General features: G+C 44.9%; 1 protein-coding gene across 1 annotated transcript in view; it reads left to right on the top strand.

The window, feature by feature from the left end:
• The window catches only part of LOC120047280 (sorting nexin-27-like), a 30,028-nt gene that overhangs the window by 8,988 nt on the left and 14,203 nt on the right, over window positions 1–6,837 (top strand). The window lies entirely within an intron of this gene.

The raw sequence follows: 6,837 nt of genomic DNA, 5'->3' as shown, positions 1-6,837 counted from the left end.
AATAAGTAATTGTATAGAGAGTCTTTGTACCATCTCAACCTCTGCAATATTTTACATAACCAATTTTTATTTATTTTCAGCCGTCTGAAACTGGTGTACAAAACAAATAAAAGATGAAAAACTAAACTTAAGAATGGGAGAATAGAAAAATAGCGCACATAGAATAGATCTAACCACTTATTAGACTTGCTTTCAATGATGACAGATCTTTAACTCACATTTCTAGTGAACTTTGTTGGTTCGCCCAAAGTACATATTGCAGCTTTAATTAGGAAGTTTTCCTTGGGAAAGCATGTGGAAATGTTCATTCACAAAGCACATGACTGAATTGAGCACTGCAAAGATTCAACAAGACTTTGGACCAAACTCTTTCATACCTTGTTTGCTTACCCATTGTTATTGATTTGATTCATTAAACCTTTATTTTAACTAGGCAAGTCCTACCAACCCTACCAGCTGTGAGCTGCTCCATGGACAAACAGCTGCGGCTCTACTGCCATGATATTCCGCTGAAACTTGGCTGTGTGCAGCGCACATGTGAATATATTACACGTGCTTTGCGATTGTGTAGGCTACTTTCTCTATTGTACCACATAATTGATACAGTTTTACCACCACTACACTACTTTGATACGCATCAGTGGGGATTAAGAAGTGACTATACCCAATGTCCACTGAACAAAAAGTGGGTTTCGGCAAATGTATTTATTGAACCTTTGTTAAACCTCTGTGGGGTTAAGGATGTTACCTCCGTGTAGCTCCTACTACACCACTGTTTAAAACTTTGTGGGGTTCAGGATGTATACCTCCGTGTAGCTCCTACTACACCACTGTTTAAACCTTTGTGGGGTTCAGATGTATACCTCCGTGTAGCTCCTACTACATCACTGTTTAAACCTCTGTAGGGTTCAGGGCGTATACCCCGGTAGCTCCTCTACACCATGTTTAAACCTCTGTAGGGTTTAGGATGTATACCTCCGTGTAGCCTCTACTACACCACTGTTTAAACCTCTGTGGGGTTCAGGATGTATACCTCCGTGTAGCTCTACTACACCACTGTTTAAACCTCTGTAGGGTTAAGGATGTGTGAGCTCCTACTGCACCACTGTTTAAACCTCTGTGGGGTTAAGGATGTGTAGCTCCTACTGCACCACGTTTAAACCTTTGGGGTTCAGGATTGGTAGTCCTACTGCACCACTGTTTAAACCTCTGTGGGGTTAAGGATGTGATGCTCCTACTGCACCACTGTTTTAAACCTCTGTGGGGTTCAGGATGTGTAGCTCCTACTACACCACTGTTTAAACCTCTGTGGGGTTAAGGATGTGTAGCTCCTACTACACCACTGTTTAAACTCTGTGGGTTAAGGATGTGTAGATCCTACACCACTGTTTAAACCTCTGTGGGTTTAGGATGTATACCTCTGTGTAGCTCCTACTACACCACTGTTTAAACCTCTGTGGGGTTAAGGATGTGTAGCTCCTAACTACACCACTGTTTAAACCTCTGTGGGGTTTAGGATGTGTAGCTCCTACCGCACACTGTTTTAAACCTCTGTAGGGTTTAGGATGTATTCCTCGTGTAGCTCCTACTACACCACGTTTAAACCTCTGTAGGGTTTAGGATGTATACTCCGTGTAGCTCCTACTACACCACTGTTTAAACCTCTGTAGGGTTAAGGATGTGTAGTCTCTACTGCACCACTGTTTAAACCTCTGTAGGGTTTAGGATGTAACCTCCGTGTGCTCCTACTGCACCACTGTTTAAACCTCTGTGGGGGTAAGATGTGTAGCTCCCACTACACCACTGTTTAAACCTCTGTAGGGTTTAGGATGTATACCTCCGTGTAGCTCCTACTACACCACTGTTAAACCTCTGTGGGGTTCAGGATGTGTAGCTCCTACTGCACACTGTTTAAACCTCTCTGTGGGGTTAAGGATGTGTAGCTCCTAATACACCACTGTTTTAAACCTCTGTGGGGTTCAGGATGTGTAGCTCCTACTACACCACGTTTAAACTCTGTGGGGTTCAGATGTGTAGCTCCTACTACACCACTGTTTAAACCTCTGTGGGGTTCAGGATTGTAGCTCCTACTACACCACTGTTTAAACCTCTGTGGGTTAAGGATGTGTAGTCCTATACACCACTGTTTAAACCTCTGTGGGGTTAAGGATGTGTAGCTCCTACTGCACCACTGTTTAAACCTCTGTGGGGTTAAGATGTTGTAGCTCCTACTGCACCACTGTTTAAACCTCTGTGGGGTTCAGGATGTGTAGCTCCTACTACACCACTGTTTAAACCTCTGTGGGGTTCAGGATGTGTAGCTCCTACTACACCACTGTTAAAACCTCTGTGGGGTTAAGGATGTGTAGCTCCTACTGCACCACTGTTTTAACCTCTGTGGGGTTAAGGATGTGGAGCTCCTACTGCACCACTGTTTAAACCTCTGTAGGGTTAAGGATGTGTAGCTCCTACTGCCACACTGTTTAAACCTCTGTGGGGTTAAGGATGTGTAGCTCCTACTGCACCACTGTTTAAAACCTCTGTGGGTGAAGGATGTGTGAGCTCTACTACACCACTGTTTAAACCTCTGTAGGGTTTAGGATGTATACCTCCGTGTGCTCCTACTACACCACTGTTTAAACCTCTGTGGGGTTCAGGATGTGTAGCTCTACTGCACCACTGTTTAAACCTCTGTGGGGTTAAGGATGTGTAGCTCTACACACCACTGTTTAAACCTCTGTGGGGTTAGGATGTGTAGCTCCTACTACACCACTGTTTAAACTCTGTGGGTTCAGGATGTGTAGCTCCTACTACACCACTGTTTAAACCTCTGTGGGGTTAAGGATGTTGTAGCTCCTACTGCACCACTGTTTAAACCTCTGTGGGGTTAAGATGGTTAGCTCCTACTGCACCACTGTTTAAACCTCTGTAGGTTAAGGATTGTAGCTCCTATGCCACACTGTTTAAAACTCTGTGGGGTTCAGGATGTGTAGCTCCACTGCACACTGTTTAAACCTCTGGGGGGTTAAGGATGTGTAGCCTACTACACCACTGTTTAAACCTCTGTAGGGTTTAGGATGTATACCTCCGTGTAGCTCCTACTACACCACTGTTTAAACCTCTGTGGGGTTCAGGAGTGTAGCTCCTACTCACCACTGTTTAAACCTCTGTGGGGTTAAGGAAGTGTAGCTCCTACTACCACTGTTTAAACCTCTGTGGGGTTCAGGATGTGTAGCTCCTACTACACCACTGTTTAAACCTCTGTGGGTTCAGGATTGTACTCCTACTACACCACTGTTTAAACCTCTGTGGGTTAAGGATGTGTAGCTCCTACTACACCATTGTTTAAACCTCTGTGGGGTTCAGGATGTGTAGCTCCTACTACACCACTGTTTAAACCTCTGTGGGGTAAGGATGTGTAGCTCCTCTACCACACTGTAACCTCTGTGGGGTTAAGGATGTGTAGCTCCTACTGCACCACTGTTAAACTCTGTGGTAAGGATGTGTAGCTCCTACTGCACCACTGTTAAACCTCTGTGGGGTAAGGATGTGTAGCTCCTACTGCACCACTGTTTAACATCTGTGGGGTTTAGGATGTGTAGCTCCTACTGCACCACTGTTTAAACCTCTGTGGGGTTAAGGATGTGTAGCTCCTATGCACCACTGTTTAAACCTCTGTGGGGTTAAGGATGTGTAGCTCCTACTGCACCACTGTTTAAACCTCTGTGGGGTTAAGGATGGTGCTCCTACTGCACCACTGTTTAAACCTCTTGTGGGGTTAAGGATGTGTAGCTCCTACTGCACCACATGTTTAAACCTCGTGGGGGTTAAGGATGTGTAGCTCCTACTACACCACTGTTTAAACCTCTGTGGGGATAAGGATGTGTAGTCCTACTACACCACTGTTTAAACCTCTGTGGGGTTCAGGATGTGTAGCTCCTACTGCACCACTGTTTAAACCTCTGTGGGGTTAAGGATGTGTAGCCCTACTGCACCACTGGGAAACCCTGCTGTAGGTTAACACTGCCTTTAAGATGTGTGTTGGTGTTGCATCAACATCCAATGAAAACATCCACCAGAGATATTGAATCAGGTGTTTCTGCTTGGCTGGAGCAAAAGCCTGCACCCACACCGGCCCTCTGTAGAATACTGGCCAGTCTGTTCTATAGGAACTGATCTAGTGGTTCTCAGTTGGAGGGAGACCCTGCAGGTCGTTCTAAGCACTGCAGCTTCTTCAGATACACAAGGACCAATATATCAATTGACCAAAGACTCACCTAAACCAACACCATAGACATATCCTACAGGACCGACAATCCCGGTGTGTTTTCTCAAGCATCACACCTTTTCTCAAGAACAGAAAGACACAAAAAATGTAAAACGAGATGACTTTGAGTTCAGTGTTATTTACAAACCCAGTATAAATACCGTCTTCATGACAACCACAGGTTAGGCATCAGCAGAACAGAAAGCTTAGGCTAGCATAGAATGAATACATATTGAGCTTAACGTGGTCAACATCTTACAGGGTTCTTTTGTGTGCTATTCTGTCCAATGTCTGAAATGATATATATATAATATATATAATATATATGTCTTTAGGAGGTACACAAAACACACAGGTGAAGTAAACATGTTCATTGCAGGTATGTGTCAAGATGGCAGAATACTTCTGGGATCCAATTCCTACATGATGAGCATTCTGTATGTGTTTTTTTATGAGAAGGTTTTTGTATTCAAAAATGGCTTCAGAGGCAATTTCAGCATCTGTAAACCAAAACAGAACCAGCAGCTGAAAAACACCAGCTACCTTGGTTCTGCTCGGCCCAATAGTCCACAAATAAGGAAATGTATGGTCTCTCTCTCTCTCTCTGTAATAGTCTTCAGTAGATCTCTCTGAAATGGAGATAGAATTATCTATTTCATTGATAGATTTCATTTCCCTCGTCTGTCTAGACTCATTCTGGGAGTTCAGTTCAGAGAGAAGGGTTGTGTTTCACCATCCAGGGTTCCAACATAGACTCTCACAGCTCAGTCCATAACAGTCGACACACACACACAGTTCCTGTTTTTGAACTTTTCAGATGCGTCTCCTCAGTCCATCACCACCAGCGTTTCCTCTTTTAGAACAGGTTCTGTTCCAGCACCACCAGCCGTTTCCTCTTTTAGAACAGGTTCTGTTCCATCACCACCAGCCGTTTCCTCTTTTAGAACGTTCTGTCCAGCACCACCAGCCGGTTCCTTTTAGAACAGGTTCTGTTCCAGCACCACCAGCCGTTTCCTCTTTTAGAACAGGTTCTGTTCCAGCACCACCAGCCGTTTTCTCTTTTAGAACAGGTTCTGTTCCAGCACCACCAGCCGTTTCTCTTTTAGAACAGTTCTGTTCCAGCACCACCAGCCGTTTCTCTTTTAGAACAGGTTCTGTTCCAGCACACCAGCGTTTCCTCTTTTAGAACAGATTTTGTTCCAGCCCACCACCGTTTCCTCTTTTAGAACAGGTTCTGTTCAGCACCACCAGCCGTTTCCTCTTTTAGAACAGGTTCTGTTCAGCACCACCAGCCGTTTCCTCTTTTAGAACAGGTTCTGTTCCATCACCACCAGCTGTTTCCTCTTTTAGAACAGGTTCTGTTCCAGACCACCAGCGTTTCCTCTTTAGAACAGGTTCTGTTCCAGCACCACCAGCCGTTTCCTCTTTAGAACAGGTTCTGTTCCATCACCACCAGCTGTTCCTCTTTTAGAACAGGTTCTTTTCCAGCATCTGTATCCTCTTTTGTTCTCTTCTTCCACTGCACTCTGTTCCAGTCCAGAGCATTCCAAAGTGGCCACAAAACACCCAATGGCCTTGCACGTTGTCGAATCCCTTGTCCAATATCGTCCCAGAGAACCATCTCCTTCATCCATACCACCACAAGACGTCAGCCTCCTTAGCCAATAGTCACAGGTCTCCATGGAGTTTGACCAAAGAGGTGATCGATGTATGAAGGATGTATCTAAGTCTTAGAGTTACTTATTCACCTGTACAAACCTGCTATATGTTTCTACTTGAGCTTCCGTTGGCTTGTCGAGTGTGTTTATATCGTGTGGTTGGGTTGTATCCAAGGGTTCATGGTGAATAACAGCTCAGTTGTAGTGTGTGTGTTGTTTCCTTCAGTCAGTCCAGAAGTTGTTCATTTCTAGTTTGATGGTGTTTAGTGGTTGTTGAACTGTAGTTGCTGTTATTGGTAGGTAGAAGTTGTAGTTTGTTGGTTTGTATAGTGGTGTAGTAGTGGTTGTGTGAGGCAGGTAGTGGTGGTAGTTCCGGGCCGAGCCAGACCAGAGGATGGATGGAGAGAAGCATGTTTAGGAGGTGATGATCTCTCCTCCTAGGTGCTCCATCCCTTCTGGTCTCAACAGTGGAAGATATCTGAAACAGAAACACGGCTCAGGAAACGACAACATGCGCAGGCTGGCAATGCATACACACACACTCTCACACACACACCACTCACACGCCCAGGCCGGCAAAGCCTTACATTGCTACAACATACCATCTTTACTGCAGTTCTATTGTCCTTATCCACAGCTCCTCTTCCACCTGGAGACACACAATATTCCACAACATTCTCATCAAACATACCATTGGACAACATTCCCAGAATATTAGCCAGTGAAATGTGCACCATAAGACTGCTGGTTAGCCAGTAGAGATACGTGGCAGCATAAGACTGCTGGTTAGCCAGTAGACAGTACATGGCAGCATAAGAATGCTGGTTAGCCAGTAGACAGTACATGGCAGCATAAGACTGCTGGTTAGCCAGTAGACAGTACATGGCTAACATAAGACTGCTGGTTAGCCAG

This window comes from Salvelinus namaycush, chromosome 5 (genome assembly GCF_016432855.1).
Source record: "Salvelinus namaycush isolate Seneca chromosome 5, SaNama_1.0, whole genome shotgun sequence".
Taxonomy (NCBI): domain Eukaryota; kingdom Metazoa; phylum Chordata; class Actinopteri; order Salmoniformes; family Salmonidae; genus Salvelinus; species Salvelinus namaycush.
This window is presented reverse-complemented; position numbering and strand designations above follow the sequence as displayed.